Source organism: Argopecten irradians, unplaced genomic scaffold (assembly GCF_041381155.1).
Source record: "Argopecten irradians isolate NY unplaced genomic scaffold, Ai_NY scaffold_0075, whole genome shotgun sequence".
Lineage (NCBI taxonomy): Eukaryota > Metazoa > Mollusca > Bivalvia > Pectinida > Pectinidae > Argopecten > Argopecten irradians.
In genome coordinates this window covers 15,138-42,600 of record NW_027187542.1, presented here as the reverse complement: position 1 = coordinate 42,600, position 27,463 = coordinate 15,138, and the positions used below count along the sequence as shown (strand labels likewise).

Genomic DNA, 27,463 nt, shown 5'->3' with positions numbered 1-27,463 from the left:
CTATGTTCCACTATATCTGTATGACCCAAGTTTACCATCTGGACCAGAAAATATATCCTGATATTCTGTCAACAGGGATTTAACTTTACCCTTTTCAGTAGGTGTTAACTCATTAGAGACCCTATCTAACACTGATTGTAAGTGTTCAGGTAATTTAGTGTCATCTACTGCTGGTTCAGCATCATCTACACTATGTACCTCCTCCACTACTTGTATTTTCCCTACATGAGTGTTCTGTTGTAACTTGACTACTTGAGAGGTTAAGTTCAGGACTGCTAAGGTGACATTCCTACCTGTCTTTGAGACGAGAGTCTTAGCCATAAGTAAACTCCGTTTATTATTCACTATCTGCATTGGCTCAACTATTCCAATATCACTATCAATGTCCCCATCTAACATACCCTGGGAAATAGCATTCCGAGTTCTCAGGTATAACAACTGTCTCAGTAACTCTAACACTGGCACACTTACAGTTCTTTATTGGGCTAACCTTCACCATTTGGCCCATTGAGAGGTATTATCTCCAAAATTCAACTCACCCCTATTCTTGGTAAAGAAATCGTGAACACACTATAATCCCTGTCAAACCTTCCAACTGGGCCACTATAGCCTTCAATCCGTCAACCGAATCCTAGCTATCCCTCCCTCTCCTACACACAAAGTCTGCTCACCCCTCGCATCTCCCCAGGAACATTACAAAATTTTATGACCTGAAGCATAGTTAGATCCATATGAATGCTAAGAACCCCCCCCCCCCCCCCACACTTCGCAACTGCGGTCTTGTCCCCTTCGGATGGGCATGATGCCTGTTTATAAATATCTGATGGTAGTGTAAAAATTGCTAACTGACGACCCCCTACAACTGCTAAAACAAGAAAGTTAGTTATGGACCCGATTCTAATAGATGAACTCTAATTACACAGACATTTCTGCAGGTTGAACCCGCATCTCAAAACCTAAGATAATAAAAGGCCCTTCTAACGGTCAACAGACTCTTTGAGGCGCGTCTGAACAAGCTCGGTCGGGCTTCGAACGGTCCAACCCTGCCCTCGGCTTTTTCCTACTTTCCATTTCCTTTGCTTGGCTTACAGATCATAGGACAAAAATGTCCCAGCTGCCCCACACACGTCTAAGCATGTTATTCTTCCGACAGCTGGAGTTTTAAAATATTGTATTGTGCTGTTTAGGTCTGTTTCCTTTATGATAGTTTCTTCTTCTTTATTAATTTCTCAAAATGCATTTCAACTAATATGGCAGCATAAACTCCTTCTCACCGGTTCCTCTGCCTATCATCCGGGCTTTTTTATTGGGGGCTTTCCACGAACACAGGCTTGTACAAACCACATGGGCGGCCTCGGAATTTAAGTCTTTTGGGCTTTTCTCAAAGACCCAAGATGAATTTTTCTTTAAGAAAAAAGCTTCAAATTCTATAGCTGAACTAATGGCATCATCCAAATGCCCCCCCCCCCCCCCCCCTGGGGGTGTCTAAAAAAACTGTACATGCTCTAACGTAGCTTCGACTGACTACCTAAACCATCTGATGAATTGGTCAAACTACATGCCATTTCCCGTCACTGACCCTGACAATGTAGGAAAAGCAAAAGCTGCCACTTGAGTTTCCTAAAGCGCTCCTCTACCAATAAGACATGTATAAATTCTCCTTCTCCCTCCCTCTTGTCCTACTTCTGAATTGCACACCATTTTGCGCTAGACTCCCATACCGAGCGTTGGTAAAAATCTTTAATATAGGAACAAAATTTTCACTCTCTGTGTTAATCTTCCTACCTGACTAGAGAAAGGGGAAGGTAGGGGTAAGTTCTTGATAGTAATTGCTTAGTGCTTTCCCTCGTTATAAAACATTGCTAGTTGTTGCTGCCGCGTGACTTTCATACCCGATCCCAGCCATTCCATTTTAGAAACACATGTTCAAAAAGAATACAATGAAATCTTTCAAATCCGAGGTCCCATCAAATGGGTTGAGAGATCCTTTTTGCGTATCTATTTCCTATGCTTGCTAACAACGCTGAGCTACCTGGTTTTTGAGAGTAATAGGTTGTCGCCCCTCTCCCTTTACTAAGGTATTACCCTCAGAGGTTCACTAGCATACGTAAGGTACGACCAGGAGACCCTCTCCAGCGACCCTGCACTCCATGGAATCTTAGTCTGGCTGAAATGAACCATTGTTCGTTGGAATTGCGTCAAGGAATATAGCTTTGGCTATACGTACACGAAACATCCCCAGTATATTATCATGGTAAGTTACGGTAAGATAGACCCTGACGTCTAATAGGGTGGTACCCTCGTACGTAGGTCGAGCACGACTTCTTCTCCATAACCGCTGGTCGGATTTCAACAAAATTTGGCTGGTAGCATCCTTATGGGCTACTAACTGAAAATTGTACAAATGATGGGGCTGACCTCCCAGGGGCCTGAGGGCGGGGCCAAAAGGGGTCAATTTGGCTATTTCCATATAAACGACTTCTTCTCTGAAACCAAGCATGGGATAGCACCCATAATGCAATGGTAGCATCCTTATAGGGTGGGGATTCAAAATTGTACAAATGATGGGGCTGACCCCCCGGGGGCCTGAGGGGCGGGGTCAAATGGGGTCCATTTGGCTATTTCCATATAAACGACTTCTTCTCTGAAACCAAGCATGGGATAGCACCCATAATGCAATGGTAGCATCCTTATAGGTGTGGGATTCAAAATTGTACAAATGATGGGGCTGACCCCCCAGGGGCCTGAGGGGCGCGGTCAAATGGGGTCCATGTGGCTATTTCCATATAAACGACTTCTTCTCTGAAACCAAGCATGGGATAGCACCCATAATGCAATGGTAGCATCCTTATAGGGTGGGGATTCAAAATTGTACAAATGATGGGGCTGACCCCCCCGGGGCCTGAGGGGCGCGGTCAAATGGGTCAATTTGGCTATTTCCATATAAACGACTTCTTCTCTGAAACTAAGCATGAGATAGCACTCATAATGCAATGGTTAGTATCGTTATAGGGTAGGGGATTCAAAATTGTACAAATGATGTGGCTGACCCCCCGGGGGCCTGAGGGGCGGGGTCAAAAGGGTTCAATTTGGCTATTTCCATATAAACGACTTCTTCTCTGAAACCAAGCATGGGATAGCACCCATAATGCAGTGGTAGCATCCTTATAGGGTGGGGATTCAAAATTGTACAAATGATGTGGCTGACCCCCGGGGGGCCTGAGGGGCGGGTCAAAAGGTTCAATTTGGCTATTTCCATATAAACAACTTCTTTTCTGAAACCAAGCATGGGATAGCACCCATAATGCAATGGTAGCATCCCTTATAGGATGGGGATTCAAAATTGTACAAATGATGGGGCTGACCCCCAGGGGGCCTGAGGGGCGGGTCAAAAGGGCGAATTTGGCTATTTCCATATAAACGACTTCTTCTCTGAAACTAAGCACGTTATAGCACCCATAATACAATGGTAGTATCCTTATAGTGTGGGAATTCAAAATTGTGCAAATGATAGGGCTTAGACCCCCCGGGGGCCTGAGGGGCGGGTCAAAAGTGGTCAATTTGGCTATTTCCATATAAACGATAGGGATGTCACGGTTCATGTTTTTAGCTCACCTGGCCCGAAGGGCCGGTGAGCTTATGTCATGGCGCGGCGTCCGTCGTCCGTCTGTCCGTCCGTCAACATTTCCTTTAAATCGCTACTAGTCATAGAGTTCTGCATGGATTTTAACCAAATTTGGCCACAAACATCCTTGGGGGAAGGGGAACAGAACTTGTATAAATTTTGGCTCTGACCCCCCGGGGGCAGGAGGGGCGCGGCCCAATAGGGAAAATAAAGGTAAATTCTATAAAACACTACTTGTCCTAGAGTTCTGCATGGATTGTAACCAAATTTGGCCACAAACAGCCTTGGGGGAAGGGAACAGAACTTGTATAAATTTTGGCTCTGACCCCCCGGGGGCAGGAGGGGGCGGGGCCCAATAGGGGAAATAGAGGTAAATCCTATAAATCGCTACTTGTCCTAGAGTTCTGCATGGATTGTAAACCAAATTTGGCCACAAACATCCTTGGGGGAAGGGGAACAGAACTTGTATAAATTTTGGCTCTGACCCCCCTGGGGGCAGGAGGGGGCGGGGCCCAATAGGGGAAATAGAGGTAAATCCTATAAATCGCTACTTGTCCTAGAGTTTCTGCATGGATTGTAACCAAATTTGGCCACAAACAGCCTTGGGGGAAGGGGAACAGAACTTGTATAAATTTTGGCTCTGACCCCCCCGGGGGCAGAAGGGGCGGGGCCCAATAGGGGAAATAAAGGTAAATCCTATAAATCGCTACTTGTCCCAGAGTTCTGCATGGATTGTAACCAAATTTGGCCACAAACATCCTTGGGGGAAGGGGGAAAGAAACTTGTATAAATTTTGGCCCTGACCCTTGGGGCAGGAGGGGCGGGGCCCAATAGGGGAAATAGAGGTAAATCCTATAAATCGCTACTTGTCCTAGAGTTCTGCATGGATTGTAACCAAATTTGGCCACAAATATCCTTGGGGGAAGGGGAACAGAACTTGTATAAATTTTGGCTCTGACCCCCCCCCCCCCCGGGGGCAGGAGGGGCGGGGCCCAATAGGAAAATAAGAGGTAAATATTCAAATTCCTTCAGAAAAGAAACAATGAACCTGTATTCAGAACATGACTTGACATTACAAACCAGGTGAGCGATACAGGCCCTCTGGGCCTCTTGTTCTAATTGTCAGAGTCTTGTGATAATTACTAAGAAACAATGAACCTGTATTCAGAAAATTACTTGGCATTACAAACCAGGTGAGCGATACAGGCCCTCTGGGCCTCTTGTTCTAATTGTCAGAGTCTTGTGATAATTACTAACAAAAAACCAGGTGAGCGATACAGGCCCTCTGGGCCTCTTGTTTTAACCAGGACCACTGGGGCTGCCCATGGACTGTTTACTAGGTTCTATAACCCCATTCTCTCACATAGATGTTATATCCCCTTTTGTTTCTGAGCTATCCTACGGGCTGGAAATTTAATAGGAGTGGTGTCTGTCCAGTATCTATACTATGTTCCACTATATCTGTATGACCAAGTTTACCATCTGTACCAGAAAATATATCCTGATATTCTGTCAACAGGGATTTAACTTTACCCTTTTCAGTAGGTGTTAACTCATTAGAGACCCTATCTAACACTGATTGTAAGTGTTCAGGTAATTTAGTGTCATCTACTGCTGGTTCAGCATCATCTACACTATGTACCTCCTCCACTACTTGTATTTTCCCTACATGAGTGTTCTGTTGTAACTTGACTACTTGAGAGGTTAAGTTCAGGACTGCTAAGGTGACATTCCTACCTGTCTTTGAGACGAGAGTCTTAGCCATAAGTAAACCCTTATTATTCACTATCTGCTTTGTTTGTTTTTTTGTTTGATTCATTAACGTCCTATTAACAGCTATGGTCAGTAAGGACGGCCTCCCATGCATGCGGTGTGCCGCATGTATGCCGTGCGAGGTGCGTGTCTTGGGAGACTGCGGTATATTCATGTTGTGTCTTCTTGTATAGTGGAACTGTTGCCCTTTTTATAGTGCTATATCACTGAAGCATGCCGCCGAAGACACCAAGCAACACACCCCACCCCGGTCACATTATACTGACAACGGGCGAACCAGTCGTCCTACTCCCCGTTTTCTGAGCGCTAAGCAGGAGCAGAAACTACCACTTTTATAGACTTTTGGTGTGTCTCGGCCAGGGGACAGAACCCAGAGCCTTCCTCACAAGGGCGAACGCTCAACGCAAGGCCAAAAGTGAGGCGGTGCCAAGGAAGGCACAAGGAAAGATAAAGTCAGTTAGGAAGAAAAGAAAAGATCCTAAATTTAGTCGCCTTTTACGATCATGCAATAGGGGCAGCAGGTACAATTCTAACGCCCTACCTGCAGGGCTCCGATCTGTAATAACCATACGCGAAACCAGATACGAAGATGGTGCAGAACAAACAACTACTTTTAAAGATATCTTGTTAACAAGCTCCTTTTCAACACACCATAGCATAAGCTGTTGGGCTCCGCCCACCAGCTAAAAATGATAGATTCTGACCGGTTTTATTTTATCAGAAATAATTTAAAAATAAAATGTATTTCAGTTATTTTAGGAAACTTATTGTTCTTGAAACAACTTTAATTATCATAAAATAAATACTGTATACCGCATATATATATGTTTAACTTCAAAATTCAATACTGCACACTTAGTATACTAAATTAAATGTTTAAATGAAAAACCAATTTCTTTATTCCTTTGTTTGAGTCCTTCATTCACAACATCTATGAGTGGCGTTGGGACTTTGATTTGGTTCTAATAAATATATAATTACAAAAAAGGTATGTATATTTTTATTAGAATTACATAATTTTGGGTATTTTACTTTTAACTACCAAATTTCAATTACTTTTTTAACCATGGTTCAAATTCGAAAACTAGATTATGTCTGTAAAACGAGTGTTTGTAGGAAGAGCACTGTTAAAACAGGTATCTCTAACATAAAAGATAGTTAGTGCACCACTGGTTAGCAACACGATATATATTAAAGTAGAAAACCAGTCAACACGTGCCTTAGTTGATTCTGGTGCAGACATTTACATTTGTTTGTTTTGCTTAATTAACGTCCTATTAACAGCTATGGTCATGTAAGGACGGCCTCCCATGTATGCGGTGTGTTGCGTGTATGTTGTGCGAGGTGTTTTGGGAGACATTTCATGTAGTTAAAAAGTGCAATCTGATTAAAATACAGATCCTTATTATCACTACGTTTGATAAGAGAAATTGAGAAAATCCCATTAAGGGTCATGTCCAGGTGACCTTTGGAAATGGCCAATCAAATTGCTACTTGCAAAATTTTGACAGTGGATTTCAGGGACGAAATAATTTGAAACAACTGTCAGAATTATGTTTCAAGTCACTGAAGTGTAACTCGGGAGAGCTCTTCAATTGTCAGTATAATGTGACCGGGTGGGGTGTGTTGCTTGGTGTCTTCGGCGGCATGCTTCAGTGATATAGCACTATAAAAAGGGCAACAGTTCCACTATACAAGAAGACATAACACGAATATACCGCAGTCTCCCAAAACACGCACCTCGCACAACATACACGCAACACACCCACATAATGGGAGGCCGTCCTTACATGACCATAGCTGTTAAAAGGACGTTAATTAATCAAACAAACAAACAAACAAACAAACAAACTATTCAATACAACATGTTTATTCAGCAGCCATTACTACACAAGTAATCGTGACGTAATAGTCCTTTCCCATAACTAGGTTATTGCCCCTTACGCATAGAGGGCGCTGTTACTATTCTTCCGGGGCTATCGACCACAATGAGACAATGGCGGACAATAGGATTAATAGGCTTGTGCAAACAACGATAGCCTGGAGCGGTTTACCGTCGCTGAACTGAAAAGCTACCTAAGTAATCACGGCCAGCCAGTATCGGAAAATAAGCGACAATTAATAGAGCGTGTGAAAGGTACAAACAGATTAGGTTTAGCCAACATTAACGAGGTGAAAAACAGGGATAATGATGAGATCGTCGAAAGAAAAGTTGACAAATTAACTACGCCGTTAGGTTGAAGTTCTTCAACATCCTAACTGTTTACAGGACTGGAATGATAACTTAATGTGTGTACCAGATTTTTTCCACGAAAGAGATATATAATTATGTTGTGCTCAAAATGAACAGGAAAAAACAATTAAAATCCAAGGTGTTTTATGAGGACCGACACGTGCTCTCGTTACAGATATGTACTATTGACGAAAACTCTTCCCATTGTTATGTCAAATGCAAGGTTTTACCATTGATACCCTCTGCCAACAGGAACACTTCACCGGACCACGATGTTTGGGTAATGCTGGTCCAAAGTATCTGGATGTGTCAATTCGGCTGAATGCAATTGTACTGCAGTGTACCTGCTGCCCCTATTGCATGATCGTATATGGCGACTAAATTTAGGATCTTATCTTTTTCTATTCTTCCTAACTGACAACGCATACATGGGAGGCCGTCCTTATATGACCATAGCTGTTTATAGGACGTTAATTTATCAAACAAACAAACAAATCCTAAACTGACTTTATCCTTCCTAATGCCTCCCTTGGCACCCGCCTCACTTTTGGCCTTTAGTTAAGCGTTCGCCCCTGCGAGGAAGGCTCTGGGTTCTGTCCCCTAGCCGAGACACACCAAAGTCTATAAAAGTGGTAGTTTCTGCTGCCTGCTGAGCGCTCAGCAAAAAGGGAGTGGGACGACTGGTTCGCCCGTTGTCAGTATAATGTGACCGGGTGGGGTGTGTTGCTTGGTGTCTTCGGCGGCATGCTCCAGTGATATAGCACTATAAAAAGGGCAAAAGTTCCACTATACAAGAAGACACAACATGAATATACCGCAGTCCCCCGAAACACGCACCTCGCACAACATACACGCAGCACACCGCATACATGGGAGGCCGTCCTTACATGACCATGGCTGTTAATAGGACGTTAATTAATCAAACAAACAAACAAACTGCAGGGTAAGCACTAAGAATTAATGATGTATATATACAAAAATGATTTAGTATACGAACAGTTCTGTCCGGTTTTTAATAAAATTTATAATATAGAAATCATAACAATGATAACATTGAATGCTATGCAAATATTTATTAAAAGACTTTATGGATTGTTGATAAAATTTGATTTTAAAATTTAAAAAAAAAAATGTGATTATCACACGTTTTTATTTTTTTCAGGCAAAGTGAAGCTTGTAACCACATTGTGGCATTACTTCATGTTATTGCTGACATATCAGAGAAGAAACGTGAAGGGAAGCTTGCACCAACTTCACAAAAATGTAAGTGGAATACTCCAAGGAAAAGAAAGCTAAGCCCACAGAAAGCAGAGCAGTTGACATTTAACAAACACATGATCGAATCCCGGTCTTGCCGCTACATTTTCTCCTCTCCTGTTACATATGGTACCATACTATGCATGTAGATATTCAAGGTAAATCAACAATGTTCGCTTATCTTGCAGAATTGCCTTACAGTGTTATAATGAATGCAGTAAATGTATGTCTCATTGGTGTGATTGATTTAAAGGCAGTTCATGTGGTGACCGAAAAAAAAGGTAAAAATCAATACATTGATAGTCAAGGCGGGGAAAACATAAGACGACCTGTGTTTATACAAATTAATGTTTAAATTGATTTTCATTAAATTGTCTCGAAGGTGATGATTAGTGTGTTATGAACGATATAAGCTTAATATGTTTTTTTGACAAAAAATATAAACAGCTAATGTCATATTGTGTTTTAAATTTAAATAATCTTTTATTTATTCATTTCAAGCATGTACATGTCATAGAATATAAAAAAAAATATCAGGTTATATGCTTAAATCATATAACAGTTAAATTCACAATAAGGAATTTGAAGATGATGATAGCAATTTTTTTCGGATTGAAAATGATTACAATATTAAGCTTCCACAGTTGAAAATTACTTCTTTTTTTTCACACAATTCTTCTCCTAGACCGTTTCCAGTTGAATTGATACATGCATGCTGACATTCTGTAAAACATAAGGAAACAATAAATGTGTAAACAGATTATTACTGAAAAGGCTAATATCATATAATTAAACATTTTAATCACAAATACCAATACCAGCATAGAGGAAATATTATTGAAGTTTAATTCCCGCTGTTCTTCAGTCCTCCTGTCTAACATGTAAGAGTTTTGTCCTTCATAAATTGATTGTAATAATGTGCACAAAGAAGTATAAATACACACGTATGCATGGGTACAGGTGGTAAATTAAATAAGTTATACAGAAAATCATGGTGCTGATCATTTGTTTGTTTGATTTATTAACGTCCTATTAACAGCTATGTCATGTAAAAGGACGGCCTCCCATGTATGGCGGTGTGTTGCGTGTATGTTGTGCGAGGTGAGTGTACTGTGAGACTGCGGTATGTCGAGTTGTGTCTTCTTGTATAGTGGAACTGTTGCCCTTTTTTGTAAGTGCTATATCACTGAAGCATGCCGCCGAAGACACCAAGCAACACACCCCACCCGGTCACATTATACTGACAACGGGCGAACCAGTCGTCCCACTCCCTGTATGCTGAACGCTAAGCTGGAGCAGAAACTACCACTTTTATAGACTTTGGTGTGTCTCGGCCAGGGACAGAACCCAGAGCCTTCCTCACAGGGGCGAACGCTCAACTCAAGGCCAAAACGTAAGGCGGTGCCAAGGGAGGGCATTAGGAAAGATAAAGTCAGTTAGGAAGAAGAGAAAAGATAAGATCCTAAATTTAGTCGCCTTCTACGATCATGCAATAGGGGCAGCAGTACAATTTCTAACGCCCTACCTGCATCGGCCATGGTGCTGAACATCAGAAAATCGTAAAGTCTATTTTTTTGAGTAAAAAGTTAAAAAAACTAACATTGTTCACAACCCTAAGGTGTAATCGCACTAAAAACAGTGATCATGTGGGCTTTTTGTGCGATTGCATTTGTAAGACTGTGCCAGGTGGTAGAGATTAGTTCCGCTCGAGTGATCACACAATGCAAGTGAGAGTCGGGAATATGTTTATGTAAAGTTTTAATTGCTAATCTCTGATGCTTGTTGGTAAAATAAAACTCAGGATAATTGCTAAACAATTCACAATTAATTTCTCTTACATTTGTTACAGATTGAAACAGCAGCTTTTTAAGTGGCGTTTTAAACGGAAGAATTATGAAAAAAAATCGGCATTTTCGTCGATCTAGTAGTCCAAAAATATCACTTCGAAGTTATATGAACATTCCATATATGATTTATGTCATTTGGCCAAAAATTACTTCGTATTACCCAGTTGAAATGAATATGCTGTATGTAATAATGATCATAACGTCAAGCTCTTGTGGTGAAAATAACTAAAATGTTTTAAAAGTAAGGTTTTAGTGGTAAACTCTGAACGTACAGTTGGTAGTAGACTAAAGGTTACACATTGTGCACACGGTGTGAACTACGAGTGGACACGGAGTGCACGAGGTTTAGACTACAGGTAGACACGGAGTGCACGAGGTTTAGACTACAGGTAGACACGGACTACAGTAGACACGGAGATTTAGACTACAGGTAGACACGGAGTGCACTACGTGTGAACACGGTGTCCACTACAGGTGGACATCGTGTCCAGGTAAAATATCCACTACATCCAGACCACAGACAGACTAGATGATGTGCCACAGAAATATGAGAAAATATGTATTGATTCTGCAGTCTATATGGACTTTGACAGATAGAAATAGTTATTGCGATCAGAAACATAATATTTATTGCAACATAAAAATTGCCGTTAATTACTGGAAATCATTCGTAGTGTAATGTTTATTTGAATAGATACATATAAAGTAAAATGTATCAATATATATTATCATACAATTTAATTTATAAATAAGGACGTTAATTATAGAATTTATAAAAGCAAATTAACTGCGTTGCAAATTAACTGCGTACGGTAAACCACATACTGGTTATGTCTCATCAATGGATAGTTTCCCCAGTAAAAACTATTTTTCTAGCTAGTGATAAGTAGTTTAAAGATGAAATTCTTTTTCGTACGCATAAAGTGATGAACCTTGCGTGGAGTAAAGATTTTTAGTATAAGCAAATCGTCGCCAAAGAGATATTTTGATCGGCAAATTATTTTGATTAAAAAGAATATATTGATGGACATAATAAAAGCAAGGACATATAAACATAAACAAATTAAATTCTTCATAAAATGTTTAACTATGTATGTATGGAATATAGTTTTCTAAAGGCAAGGTGCGCGAAATAGTTTTAATAATACGTATACATTTGCTACATGGAACCTGGCGCGTTGCAAAGCATTGGAAAAATGAGAAATCGTCCATAGACGTTAAAAATCGGCATTAGAAATTACACTTTATTACACTCAACCGATTGAGGAACCTGTAAGCACTGGCTTAAGAAAGCAAAAATTTATTATCGGGCATGTGGCTGCTCGTGAGCATCAACACTGTTCAAAGGACCGATCGCTAAAATGTAGGTCACATGTCTGATAACAAATCAAACAGACAGAATCAAAATAAATCCAACTTCTACCCATTTAAACTGTAGATTCATAGTTGTTGATTAGATTCTGAATTTGTCATAATTATTTTAATTCTAGAAACCTTGATAATTTGACAATATCCTATTCTGACCTTCTTTTACAAACCGCGTGAGTTATATGATAACAATATATATATTAATGTATGATCCATACATGTAGTATATTGTTCACTTAAATTTGCCTGCTCGAAAGGTAGACCCCTAGGCTAGGACTGCAGTTGCCATGGTCACTTGGACTTCATACTGTTCCATCAACCACACGGGTATGATAATCTAAATTACCTAACATTGGTCAGAGTGGGGCCAGGGGCCTGGGGCCTTCTTTGGGCACCCTTCAATATGTTCAGTCAAGTGTATCACAGACTAACAACACCTGTATACATGTAGTACCTTATCCCAACCCCAGGAGGTCCATTTATAGCATGCTGTACTTAGGTGGCAGCCTCTCTACATACATACATTGTACTCATCACACAAATACGTACAGTTATACAACAATGCTAGTCAATAGGGATATGTGTTTTAACTGGTAGTGCATTTTAATTTATTTGTTAATGAAGCTTTATATATTAAAATTAAAAATAATCTAAATACCAAGTGTATAATTAACTAAAACATTTATTTCAAGATTATTGGAATATCATATTTCATCCAATATCTTTTCATTAATTTAATTTTTTTACACTGGCTTTTTACATATATCAGAAACCTGATTATCATGACTATGTATATAAAATACCATATTACAATGTTGAATAAGTACCTAATCTACATTAATTTTGATTATAATATATACATGTATTATTGGTAAATTCAAGGTTGTGACAGACATGCATGATTACGCATTGTACAGCTACCGTCAGCTCCACTTCACGGCTGCCTGTCATGACAATAATTGAGGTGTATTCAGCATCACTTACCATATTTTTGCCAGCTAGTTTTTACCTCATCCCTCATCCCAATCTAATTGAGGGGAACCGGTGTACATGTTTACCCAGGCTCTACAACAAGCATGTACATGTATCTAATAAGAATGGTACTTATGTGTTTCAAACTCATGAACCTATATGATTTTTAAACGGTAAAGTATATTTGTTTGTCTTAACAAACTTCCATAGAAACAATTCTAAAATCACATCTTATATAAAGATACTGCCCCCATTCTCATAAAGCCGTGCAAACACAGAAGGCAACGATTCTGCCCTCTGGCCATCTATCGATGGTCACCTTGAGGCACCTGTATAGCTGGATACTGTGGCTTACCTGTATGTTTGACAAGTTATAATTATTGGACCATGACGCAATATACGATCAAGATAACTTGCGGGGTTGGGATCATAAACTTATTGTGTGTACCGGTAATTAAGAATCAAAACAAGCTGAATTGGGTACTTGTAGGTAGACTAGCCACCAATTAGTGGAGGACGTCATATAGTTTGAAGTGGATTTAATTCTGCATGATCTTTTAAAGACGTTCAGTTTTTAATAAAGAATATGTAATTAAGCTATTTTTACGTACAATACTTTTAGAACTTAAAATAGCAAGAAAAATATTATAAAAGTGTATATATTTTAATGAAAGACGATCTACAAGGGTATCGCTAGACAACTGATTGATAGGCACCAAATCTTTTTGTTTAAAAGCTATGTATTACCCGGTATATGATTGTATTACTGATAGCTTATTATAAAAGAAAAAGTGTCTCAAAAGCACATTAGGACTGGTTTTTGCTGCAATTCAAAGTTGTTTTTGACTTGTGAAAATGCTTGATGTAAATGATATATATATATATATTTAATGCAATTTACCCATAAAACATTTACTTTTGAAAACGTAATATAGACAATTTAAGATAAGAAATGGAAACTACTGATATAAAATTAAATAGACATATACTTAATGAATATAAATCAATCTTTATTACTTTTGCAGTGAAAAGGTTTTATTCATGTATACTAAAAAATATTGTATGTATATAGTTATATATACTGTAACATTAAATTGTAGATGTTGTAATTAAAAAAAAATAAACACTTAAAAATTATAATTATGTATTATTTCAAATTGAAGAACTTATTCTTCCCCGATCCCTAACTGTAACACATCACCTTGTCTGTCTAGGTCTCAATGTACCTGGACACGATGTCCACCTGTAGTGGACACCGTGTTCACACGTAGTGCACTCCGTGTCTACCTGTAGTCTAAATCTTGTGCACTCCGTGTCTACCTGTAGTCTAAATCTTGTGCACTCCGTGTCTACCTGTAGTCTAAACCTCGTGCACTCCGTGTCTACCTGTAGTCTAAACGTAGTGCACTCCGTGTGCACAAGGGTGTAACCTTTAGTCTACTACCAACTGTATTCTTTAGTATATGGATATAATCTCGATTATTTATACATGCTTAAAAAATTATCGATAATTAAAGATTTGAATAAATATTCATGACCTTATTAACTGGCCGTTAGTTTTTTAAAGATTATAACGCCACCTTGGACATCTACAAAATGTCATCCGTCCTGTCACGTACAATTTTAAATCATTAGACCAAGTTTGTCCAAAATTTTGTTAAGAGTCTGTCTTTCTTCCATTGTAGTTCCGGATTAAGGCCATGTGCCAATACAGCACAGTCCCCCCCCCCGTTGATAAATGCAATCTCCAATTTATTCGCCAATGAAAATGACATTTGCTCCGAGACAAAATTGATTCAAATTACAAAATTCATTTAAGGTATCAATATTGATCGTTCCGAGGTGAAATATTGATTTCATTTTTTCCGTTGCGGGATAACAGTCACTATTAGGGAGTAAAACGACTGGGGAACCAGCTTCGGAGCGAAGCATTTTTGGGACGAAGACGTCTTCATTCATTGTAAACACCATTTTGGGAACGAAAAGTCTAAATACTTTGTAAACAATCCAGGTGAAAAATTTTCAAACAGAAGATCTTTTGGATCAGTGTATATAATAAGGATATAAAAGACCGTAATATACTATTCCTATTTCAACGTTAACAGATACGCTTATATCGTAACTTTCATATTCAAAATTTGCTATTTAAAATTCCCGGTAAAATAAAAGTTTTGAATACACTGGCCGCTAGGAGCGCTAGTATCTGCGAGCAATTTCTAAGCCAATCATATTTGAGGAAATTGACTGTAAGAGAAATTTTGCAACCACGATCACAATGGCGAGGTGACCCTCGCCAAAAAAATGTTTTAAAAAGTATGGTTTAGTGGTAATCTCTGAACGTGCTTTAGTATATTGATATAAATCTGATATTTATACATGTGCTTATAAAATTATCGATAAATTATGGATGTGGTAAATATTCATACCTGATTAACTGCCTGTACTGTTATCACAGTTAGAATGGTACATATAGCGTGCGGTATAGAGCAAGTCAGAGATTTGAGTAAGAGTTACTCCCCTTGAATCGACAGGTGGCGCTCTCTCCATGCCATTACAGTATGGCCGCCATATACGAAGAAGAAATGTTGTGTGTAAAACAAAACAATCAAAATTAGCTACCTTAGAAGTATCACCTATGTAAGTTTTTATTTGTATTGTGTAATAGGGGGGGGGGGGGGGGGGGGGGGGGGGGGGGGGGGGGTATAAACACTTATAAAGAGAAATATATCTATCTGTAGAACTATCATTTCAGTTTAATGTAATAATTTCTGATGTGTAGACAATCGTTCGACGCCTCGTGGTATAACTTCTCCGACCACGTGGTTTACATAAAACTTCGTGACAACATAATAGTGTACTACATTGTATATCATTATAATAATTTACTGCATATCTACAGTTAATATGTTCATAATACTCAAATTTCTTCTAGTATTATTTCTTTGTTTATCATTGCTGGAATTACCGTATTTGTCATAATAATTTGTTTGTTTGTTTTGTTTGTTTGATTTATTAACGTCCTATTAACAGCTATGGTCATGTAAGGACGGCCTCCCATGTATGCGGTGTGTTGCGTGTATGTTGTGCGAGGTGAGTAGTACTGGGAGACTGCGGTATGTTCGTGTTGTGTCTTCTTGTATAGTGGAACTGTTGCCCTTTTTATAGTGCTATATCACTGAAGCATGCCGCCGAAGACACCAAGCAACACACCCCACCCGTTCACATTATACTGACAACGGGCGAACCAGTCCGTCCCCACTCCCTGTATGCTGAACGCTAAGCAGGAGCAGAAACTACCATTTTTATAGACTTTGGTGTGTCTCGGCCAGGGGACAGAACCCAGAGCCTTCCTCACAGGGGCGAACGCTTCAACTCAAGGCAACAAAAGTGAGGCGGTGCCAAGGGAGGCATTAGGAAAGATAAAGTCAGTTAGGAAGAAGAGAAAAGATAAGATCCTAAATTTAGTCGCCTTTACGATCATGCAATAGGGGCAGCAGGTACAATTCTAACGCCCAACCTGCAGGGCCATGTCATAATATACTCAGTTTTTACGATATTGGTTTGTAACAAAATTGTAAGAATACGATTTTGTTTACTTCACAGCTTTTACGATGTCTTGATGGAATAAAGGCAAAATAACCTGTCAAGCTTCGTTGACTTTCTGTCTAATCGACCAAACGCATCTGGATCTGGAAAATTGTGCAGAACACTGCCGTTAGTTTTAAGATTACGCCACCTTGGACATTTACAAAATGTTCACCGTCTGTCACGTGCTATTTTATCGGTAGACCAAGTTTGTCCAAAATTTTGTTAGAGTTGTCTTCTTCCATTCAGTAATGTTAGTTTTACGCCCATGTCATCCTGAACTCATCCGGGTATTATCGGGAGAATTCTATTCCCCGAGGAGTTCCGGATGAAGGCCATGTGCCATAACACAGCCGTTATAAATGCATCTCCATTTCGCCATGAAATTTATTTGCTCCGAGACAAATTTGATTCAAATTACAAAATTCATTATGGTATCAGTTTTAGATATTCGAGGTGAAATATTGATTTCAATTTTTTGGTTGGCTGGATAGACGGGAGGAAAACTGTCACTAATAGGGAGTAAACGTTTGGGGGAAACCAGCTTCGGAGCGAAGCATTTTTTGGGACGAAACGTCTTCATATGGGACGGGATGGGGAGGGGGTCATTGTAAACAACCATATTTGGGGGACGAAAAGTCTAGATACTTTGTAACAAGCAATTCAGGTGAAAACTTTCAAACAGAAGATCGAGTCTTTTGGATAGTGTGGTGGATATAGTAAGGATATGAAAATCTACCGTAATATCGGGGGCTAATTCCTATTTCACACGTTACAGGTACGTTTTATTTCAGTAACTTTCATATTCAAAATTTGCTATTTTAAAATTCCCGGTAAAAATCAAAGAGGTTGTTTTGAATACACTGCCGCTAGGAGCGCTAGTATCTGCGAGCAATTTCATAAGCCAATCATATTGAGGAAATTGACTGTAAGACTGCAACCACGATCACAATGGCGAGGTGACCCTCGCCAAAAAGGCAACAGTTCCACTATAACAAGAAGACACTACATGAATATACCGCAGTCTCGCCAAAACATGCACCTTGCACAACATACACGCAACACACTGCATACATGGGAGGCCGTCCTTACATAACCATAGCTGTTTAATAGTACGTTAATTAATCAAACCAAAAACAAACAAAAATTATTGGAAAATAAGACAGCAACAAGAACAATGCCCAGGCTTTAATAACATCAAAGTTCATGGAATGGTATCTATGCATAACGATTAGCCAGCAAAGTGGTAGCAAAAAGCTACAATTATGAAATTATTGATGGGATTTATGCTTCGTTTTCATCAGAAACGATACCAAGGCAGAAAGAGTCGTCAAGCAGTTAGCAGTACCATGGGCTGTACTATGGCAGGACATCAAGGTCAAGAAGAACTTATGAAGCCATAAGAACCAAACACTTCTGGCCCAAAAATGTGCCAAGAAATCAAGCTGTATTTGCAATCCTGTATCTTTTGTCAACAAACCAAACGAGATGTACATGGTAAACCAATTCCACTTCAATCCGTACCAGTTGAAGGTATTGGAAGATGGCATATGGATATTCTTGGATGCTTACCTACGACAAAAGATGGTTACAAGTACATTCTTTAGTTTTATCGACAGCTAGTCGTTGACAGCGCATCATAATGGAGCGAAGCCTTTCCGATGTAAAGACACAAAAAAAGCAGCAGAAACAACTGCCATTCACTTTAGGAGAAATATTGACCAGGTACGGAGTACCTAGAACGTATAATCATACCCTGTCAGGAATGTAGTGGAGGCAGGGTAATGAATCCCACCCAATGTGATTGAAATACAGATCCTTATAACCACTCGCTCAACAGAGGATATGAGAAATTCCAATTAAGGGTCATGTTCGGATGAAATTTATACCACGTGTATTTCAGATCAAATGCATTTTCTGCACGTTGCTCTGTCAATTGACAACGCCATTTCGCCCGAAACAATACAAATACGATTAGATTTAATTGTGCTCTTTGGGCGAGATGACTACCTACACGGAAAGAATTCTGACATATTTTCAAACTATATACGTCCCCTGAAATTCACTGTCAAAAGTTTGCCAGCAGCAATTTGATTGGCCATTTACAAAGGTCACCTGGACATGACCCCTAATGGAATTTTCTCAGATCCTCTTATCTAACGTAACTGATAAAAAGGATCTGTATTTTTAATCAGATTGGAATCCCACCCCATTGCAGATACTGTAGCAAGCCCCGTGTGAACCCACACCTGGGTGTTTAGACGTACAAAACGACACATTTTGAATAGAAAATGTACTTAAATGTCCACATTATCCACCCATGCAACGTTATAGCTATAAAATCCAAACGAGACATAATACACAAAACCATCGCTTCAAATAAACCGCCATCTTGAGTAAACGTAGCATCCGGTTCTCACTATGCCAGAGGTCGGAGAGTTCAATTGCCATATCAGGAAAACTTAGTAGGTCAAACTGATGACAGTTTAACTGATGACAGTTTCCCGCAATACGTCAAAATATATTTAGGCCTACGAGAAAAAGCATTTGAGAGTGTGAAAACGAAGTATGACATAAATATCGTACTGAAAGATCTGCAAATAGAAGTTATAAAAAACGTGCTTGACAAAAAAGATGTTTTTGCACTACTGCCAACAGGATTTGGCAAATCATTTACGTATTTGTTGCCACCACTTCTTCTTCTTGATGAAGTATGTACGAAAGTTTTCTGTTACTGGGTTGTGACAAATTTCAGTATTTAATTTGTAAAATAACTGAAATACATTTTATTTATTGTTAACTTTCATTTAAATAACGATTTGCTGAAAATCTACTCAGTATACAGTAGTTTACACAAGTTTCATAAATACGCTGAGATGTAAATAATATTATGACATATTTCCAGATGGAAGGTGGACTTCACCATTGAAGGTAATGATGGCCGACCAAGTGGGCCAGCTAAACAGGAGAAATGTGAAAGCTATTTCATTAATGGATACCACCAAATATGCTGGTAATTATATTTTTATTTGCTTTGGTTTCCTGCTAAATATTTATACATTATTGAAGTCTTCATTGAGAAAATACAAGTGTTGTTAATTAAGTAACATGTGTATGTATTGGTCTTTCACAATTTTTAGTATATAACACATTTTCTAACTCCCATTCTTATTTTAATAAGCAGATAATAGCATTACATTTGCCTCTCCTGAATCTGCGACCAAATCTTTTCTATTCTTTCTAACTGACTTTGTCTTTCCTAACGCCTCCCTTGGCACCGCCTCACTTTTTTGGCCTGATGGAAGGTGGACTTCATGTATCTGTTGTAATATCACCATTGAAGGTAATGATGGCCGACCGAGTGGGCCAGCTAAACAGGAGAAATGTGAAAGCTATTTCATTAATGGATACCACCAAATATGCTGGTAATTATATTTTTATTTAGTTTGGTTTCCTGCTAAATATTTATACATTATTGAAGTCTTCATTGAGAAAATACAAGTGTTGTTAAAGTAACATGTGTATGTATTGGTCTTTCCCACAATTTGTAGTATATAACACATTTCTAACTCCCATTCTTATTTTAATAAGCAGATAATAGCATTACATTTTGGCCTCTCCTGAATCTGTGACCAAATCTTTTCTATTCTTCCAAACTGACTTTGTCTTTCCTAACGCCTCCCTTGGCAACCGTCCGCACTCACTTTTGGCCTGACCGCCCTACCACTCCTTTGAGCCTTCCGAGTTAAGCGTTTGCTGAAAGCCGCTGTGAGGAAGGCTAACTGGGGATTCATTCTCCTGGCCGAGACACACCTGTGTCATAAACTTTTAAGTGCCTGATCTTTTTTAGGGGGCGCAAAAGCAAAAGTGGTAGTTTCCTGAATCTGCGACAAAATATTTTCTATTGTCCTAACTGACTTTGTGCTTTCGCTAAACGCATCATGTTTTACTTACAGTTTGAATGTATCGAACTGTCCCGGAGCAAACAAGGGGTGCAGTAAGACAGGGACTTTATTGGATACCCATCCTAATTCTGTCTAGCCCTTTTACGTTGTAGTCTTGGTCCATACACCTATTCTGTTTCGGTGCCAATGTTGACCGTTGTCAGGGTCGGGTGTGTGTTGCTTGGTGTCTTCGGCGGATGCTTTCAATGAATATAGGCATATAATAAAGGGCTTGCACTATAAATAAGACAGATAATAGATTACATAACAATAATGAAAAGGGCAACATAATTGATGTTCCCTTACGCGGAACCGCAGCTATAGACATGTAAGAAGACATTACATGTACTATGGTAGTACTCGCATCGTACTTTGTATAGGGAGGACATTGGCCTTGAGTTAGCCGTGGCTATCCTGAAACATGCCAACCGAAGGCACTCAATGCAACACACTTACATGGCCGACCGACCAACTATTCTACTGACAACTCGGCAGTCAGTTTTGGTTCCTGCTTAGCTTTCTCAGCAAAACAGGGAGTAAAACTGGTTCGCCCGTTGTCACCGTGCACAACATACACGCAACACACAAGCAACAGTGATACATTAGGAAGAGTAAAGGTATGGAAGGCCGTCCCTTACATGACCATGAGCAATTGTAAAGGCTGTTAGAGGGAGAACCCCATAGCTGTAACTAGGACGTTAAAATAATCAAACAAAGCTTTACACCTCTCCACATTACCAGTTGTGTGTAAATATGCTTCATGTCCACGAAGGCATCAACAGTTTTCTTTTTCTGTCTACCAGTACCTTTTCCTAAAGCGATATACGTCACTGCAGAATCATTCTCCTCTGGGCAGATCTTTCACCTCAAGTTCCATGCACTCCAGGTGGAACCATTTTTTGTTGTTACAAAACACCATCAATTCACCACTTTTTTGATGTTTTGCATAAACAGTATGGGTAGTCATGGATATCACTGTCTTGGTCCCCAAGTATGGATCTAACAGCTGGCAAGGCTGACATAAACGCCAAGTCAACGATCTGTTATCTGTTTTCCATGTACATCAGCTTCGTCTTCGGCATCATCAATCACCTCCATTCCACTTTCCTTTTTTCTCATGTTAGTGATGTGCCGTAAGGACCACATACACTTCTGTGCAGAATTGACGTGAACTCTTTCATCATGGTTTGAAACTCGTCCTCACATGCTTAGTTCGTATATGCATGTACTTTTACGTATACAAGTTTATATGGAAAAGTTTAACAATGAGATTACAATAACATAACAACTATTAAATTATAGATGACTGTGTTTTAACAGACACAAATCATAATTGAAACCTTCTGTCAATGTTTGTTTGTTTGATTGATTTATTAATGTCCTATTAACAGCTATGGTCATGTAAGGACGGCCTCCCATGTATTCGGTGTGTTGTGTGTATGTTGTGCGAGGTGAGTGTACTGGGAGACTGCGGTATGTTCGTGTTGTGTCTTCTTGTATAGTGGAACTGTTGCCCTTTTTATAGTGCTATATCACTGAAGCATGCCGCCGAAGACACCAAGCAACAAATCCCACCCGGTCACATTATACTGACAACGGACGAACCAGTCGTCCCACTCCCTGTATGCTGAACGCTAAGCAGGAGCAGAAACTACCACTTTTATAGACTTTGGTGTGTCTCGGCCAGGGGACAGAACCCAGGGCCTTCCTCACAGGGGCGAAACGCTCAACTCAAGGCCAAAAGTGAGGCGGTGCAAAGGGAGGCATTAGGAAAGATAAAGTCAATTAGGAAGAAGAGAAAAGATAAGATCCTAAATTTAGTCGCCTTTTACGATATGCAATAGGGGCAGCAGGTACAATTCTAACGCCCTACCTGCAGGGCCGACCTTCTGTCAAGGGACCTGACAAAGAGACTCTATTCTTGAAGATGAAATATTCGCGTCTTCTTAATTGCCGTTGTTAAAATTTTGCGGTTAAATTTTCACGATCTTGATACGGATCTGCCAACTGCCAAATTAAAGCCCCGCTAAAATTTCCCGCTATACGGTATTTAGTATAGCTTGTGAAACATTTTTCCAAAATGTTGATTGTGATATTTAACACCAGGTTCATTTATGATGTGCCAGGTTCCAGGGTTATAAGAGGTGGAAGAAAGCGCAGTTATACCACTGACATATATATGGCCTGTGGGATTTGAACCCAGAGGTGGAGGGCTAGTGACTGGTTGATCAATTGATTGGTAATGTGTTTGACAACCTTAATCACTCTGCAAAAAAATGCGACCTCTTACCAGAATAAGTTTAATCATGCATATATGGTTTTAATTACATCAAAATAAAATAATTTCTCCCATTCATAAACATATTTTCATGAAAATTTTTGTAAAACAAATTCCATACCAGCATAGGAGACTTATATCTATTTAGGCCTACATTTAATATTCATTATTTTTGACATGCCAATCTGTCTGTTGTAGTTTATGTCCAAATTTTTAAACTGCCCCTTGAAGTTCGTCCCCGAAATCGCTTTCATGTTTATAACTGTTGGTGTGTTTAACACCGTGTATTCTGTAACAAGACACTTTGATGAATGATGAAATTATTATATATGAAAAAATTGAAAATGTGATGTTTGTGTGTGTGGTTTATGGGTAGGCCACATGGATTTATTACAAACGATATACAGCAAAGAGATATGGGTACAGCACATATGTGTATATTCCATGTGTACCAATAACTCATCTATATGTAACGAACCTCTGTGGGTATGGTCAGGCCTATAGCTAGTTGGTGGGGGTGGAGGGGGGAGTCGCGGGGGTTGCTGTCTCTGACATGCTTGTACCATGGTCATTTACTAGTACCTGTTCATTTTCTAGAAGATTCGAGCCATTCTCTAATTATGATTTATAAAGGCATTCTTATCATTAAAAGACTTCCAATGACTTCATTTTAATTTAAATAAAGATTGTGTAAAACATGTAGGCCCTAGGCCTAATAACTAACTATAGAAATGAGGGTACTAATCTGTATGAAAACACGGCAGTCAAATCGACTCGGAAAAGATAATACTTCCATATTAGTATGGGATGAAGATACAAGGTAACAAGTAAAATAAAATTCACACGTATGGATGTCCTTACGCATAGGAAGTCAACACACCGCCCATTTTGCCTCTAATTGCCCGAGGACGTCGCTTGGGTTCCGCTCCTGTCTGGCTGCAGCATGGAGTCGCTATCTTTGCATAAAATACCGCGCGCGCGCCAGAAGGGACGTAACTCTGTTTTTACAGTATCAATATTCTGTGATATGATGCGGTGTGTTGCGTGTATGTTGTGCGAGGTGCGTGTTTGGGGAGACTGTGGTATATTCATGTTGTGTCTTCTTGTAAAGTGGAACTGTTTCCCTTTTTATAGTGCTATGTCACTGAAGAATGCCGCCGAAGACACCAAGCAACACGCTCCACCCGGTCACATTATACTGGCGAACCAGTCAATTTGTATTTAGCGTAAGAATGATACGTCAAAAGTCAAACGAGACTTTTCATTCGACAGGGCACTGCGAAGGGCGATTCCTGACTTATTGCACATATGTACAATACATCACGTAAGTATAAAGTGGGGAGTTGCTCCCGTCTCTTGCATTTCAGTGATACATTTTCCTAATCGCGCATCAACCCTGCAGGTAGGGCGTTAGAATTGTACCTGCTGCCCCTATTGCATGATTGTAAAAGGCGACTAAATTTAGGATATTATTTTTTCTCTCTTCTTGCTGACTTGGCCTCCTTTGGCACCGCCTCACTTTTGGCCCAGAGTTGAGCGTTCGCCCCTGTGGGGAAGGCTCTGGGCTCTGTCCCCTGGCCAAGACACCAATGTCTATATAAAGTTGTACTTAGCGCTCAGCTGCATACAGGGAGTAGGACGACTGGTTCGCCCGTTGTCAGTATAATGTGACCGGGTGGTGTGTGTTGCTTGATTTTCGGCGGCATGCTTCAGTGATATAGCACTATAAAAAGGGCAACAGCTGCACTATACATGAAGACACAACATGCATACATGGGAGGCCATCCTTACATGACCATAGCTGTTAATACCATATCGTCGAAAAGCGTTCGTGATAGCGAATCTGCCTGAGTATTTGAACTACCAGGTATGTGTGAGGCTGATACGTTCCATACACCAACACCAAAGTTTTTTAATAAGTGTGTGTAATTCCTCTGTACGGCCTCATAACGCTGGATATACTGCTACTGTATTGTCTAACTGTAACCTTATATGTACATTTGACTTGGTATTACACAAACTTTGTAAAACAAGGAAAGCAGCTTTCAACTCCAACACATTAATATGATGTTGTTTCTCCACATATGACCAGTGTCCTCCTATTTGTAAATTGGAATCATGCATAATACCACCCCAACCTGACTTGGAGCTGTCGGTACTATTCAAAAAGTGTGCTGGGGGCCTAATTAGGTGTTGGAAAGATTATCTATCCACTATTGCAAATCTTGAAGAGTCCAGTGTTTTTTTCACTTACTATTTTCAACAGCCCATGCCTTTTCAATTGGGAAAATAACTCGGAATTTGGAAGAAATTTGGGAAAAATTTCAGGGGTGTAAAAATTTTCAAAACTACTTGCCCCGGGCAAGTAGAGCCCAAAAATTACCTTGTTATTGCCCAAAATTAAATTCCACTTTCCGCCAAAAAATACCATATTTTTATCGCAGTACTGTACTTACTAGAATAATTGAAAAGCAAAAATCTTTAGAATTATCTAATAATCATTTCTGATGCTATTTCACAAGATATTATCCTTCTATTATTAGAAGAAAATTAAAGCAATAAATTTTCAGCACTATTTGCATTTTTAAAACTTTTTTTTCGTTTCACTATCACATTTTTTCTAAATTCCTGAATTCCAGAAACCGGATTCCGGCTCCATTATTAGATCTCAAGTGCTTCTTCCTACCTTGAACAGAGATCGTTTTACACAGAAAAACTCTTTGCTTATGTCGAAAAAAATAATAATTAGACGACTAAAAATGTAAGTTAACTCTGGAAACATTGTTATATAACTTAAAAGCAGTTAACTTTTGTTTTTATCAGCTTAATGTCTATAAAACGTCTCTGAACTGAAGGTGCACCTAGCGAGTAGCGACCTAGCTATGCACATTTCGATTTTGTTTTCATGTTGTGAAATAAAAAATTGTTTTAATCCCAAATTATTCGTTTAAATAATGAAGACTATATTTACACATTTTAGGAATGAAAATCTGTTACAAATTATCAACACCAAAACCACCAAGGTACAGCTGGCGAGTCTCCCTGCACTAAACAACAAACCAGTAAGGGATCAGATGACCCTATCCTTGGACGGAACATCTGTGATAGAACATGTTCTATCGGACGACAGCGAGTTTGGTGACAACACATTTATCGCCACCAAATAACCTACTAAAGTGAAAGTTACAATAGGCCTTTTGAGATACCAGAATTGCTCGAGTCCTTTGAGAAAAGATAGTCGGCAGCTGAACCAGACGAAATTCCATATATGTTTTTAAAACAGTTACCAGTCTCTTCACTAAAATGTCTCAGGGCATCCATTAACACGAGACCTTGGGTCATTGACGCAGCAAAATTTATTTTGACGCAGGATCTTTGCATGCCGTGCGTCAATCTGACGCTTCACATTTGTGTATTATGTGATGTCCAGCCCTCAATAAAGTGTATATTAGCTAGGGTCAGTGACACTAATTGGTAGGAACACTCCACGCCAAAATTCACTCAACCATGACTTAGTCCGACCGTAATCTGCTAATTGGAGCACGGGTAAAGAAGTCACACCTCTACTGAGTACCTAACTGTTACCTACCTCCAGTCCGCTAAAACTGCCCCTTGTTATCAGCAATCACATTTTAATGAAAGCTATATTAGATTCCCATTTCAATAAATTAATGTTACTTAACTTGTAATAAGGTATACAACAGAATTGAGATCGTAAATAGGCCTAGCTTGATATGCATACTGCAGTAGCCATGTTGTTAACCTGAGAAACTCTGCATGTACATTACCCACAAACCATCAGCGTTAGAGTGTGAGAAGCGTAAATTGTTCCAGTTACCGCTTCTAATTTGTTTTTGGCGGCAAATATGAAAAGAGGATTGACATGGAAAAGAAACACAAAATAAATAAAACCATTGTAGTTGTTTTTTTTAAAGATCGCTTTAGAAAAAACTGCTGAATTAATAACATTTTGATTTCAAACAAAAAGAGTTGTATTATCTATGAATAATAAAACAGCCTAATCATCATTATTTTTTCATAAAAAATCATAATTAAAAAAAAAAAAATATATATTTGCAGTGAAAAAAGTCCTTTAATTTTTCCAGAAATTAAATGAATAAATATAATAAATTAGTATGAAATTTGATTTATATTTTTTTCTATAAATCATTTATTTTTCTTCATTTTCTTAACCAAATCTATAGAAATATTTACCAAATTTTAAAACTTATCAATGTTATTGGTAATAAAATCTGGCTTGAAGAAATATTTGAATAATTGAATGTTAACGCGATACTTATTGACCTTCAAGGTTTTAATATTTTGACTCTCAGGATTTTAGAGCCAAGGGTCACTGACTCTTGAGATTTTTATCCTACTGGATACCCTGATGTCTTTTAACTATATTTAATCAAGTTTACTCTTCTGGCAAAATTCCCGGGTCTTGTAAGGAATCTACTATTATACCCCTTCCGAAGCCCGGGAAAAATGCTACTGATGCCAATAACTATCGTCCTATTTCATTGACAAGTTGTAAAATACTAAATTAGTTTGGTTCCTGGAATCAAACAATATTTTAGG

General features: G+C 39.1%; 1 pseudogene; it reads left to right on the top strand.

Moving 5' to 3' along the window:
• The first annotated feature begins 6,684 nt into the window (after nt 1-6,684).
• LOC138311639 (uncharacterized) lies at nt 6,685-26,049 on the top strand (annotated as a pseudogene).
• Nucleotides 26,050-27,463: the final 1,414 nt, after the last annotated feature.